Below are 366 nucleotides of genomic sequence, written 5' to 3'. Positions count from 1 at the left end.
GAGTGATCAGCGTGGATAAGGGGTCATCAGGCGTCAGACCCGAAAGATGGTAACCATCATTTCACTCGCTGCAACCACACGGCCCCAATGCCATCGGAAAGCATCTGCCAAAAATACAATTAGCCACGTGCCTAAAACTAAAATTATTTTAACGTTACCAGGTAAGACCCACTGGACTATATAGTTCTCAGAAGCGACCTGCCCATCAAATCATCTCACGTGCAAATGTACAGCAGCCAAATCCTCTAAACGCGTGATGCCGATTCTAAACCGAAGGACCCAGAGATTAAGCGACGCTAATCTGGCATTAGTCAATCTGGAAATCTAAAGAGTTTTCATTTCACGGCTATCACCATCAGTTGACAA

General features: G+C 45.4%; 1 non-coding gene across 1 annotated transcript; it reads right to left on the bottom strand.

Annotated features, from left to right (window-relative positions):
- LOC133344205 (small nucleolar RNA SNORD2) lies at positions 1-67 on the bottom strand. The gene has a single exon (XR_009755329.1). It is a non-coding gene; the product is annotated as a small nucleolar RNA SNORD2 (small nucleolar RNA).
- Positions 68-366: the final 299 nt, after the last annotated feature.

Source organism: Lethenteron reissneri, chromosome 2 (genome assembly GCF_015708825.2).
Source record: "Lethenteron reissneri isolate LAM-NWPU_2019-01 chromosome 2, ASM1570882v1, whole genome shotgun sequence".
NCBI lineage: Eukaryota > Metazoa > Chordata > Hyperoartia > Petromyzontiformes > Petromyzontidae > Lethenteron > Lethenteron reissneri.
The sequence above is the reverse complement of the archived record's forward strand: the minus strand, read 5'-3'. Positions and strand labels throughout refer to the sequence as shown.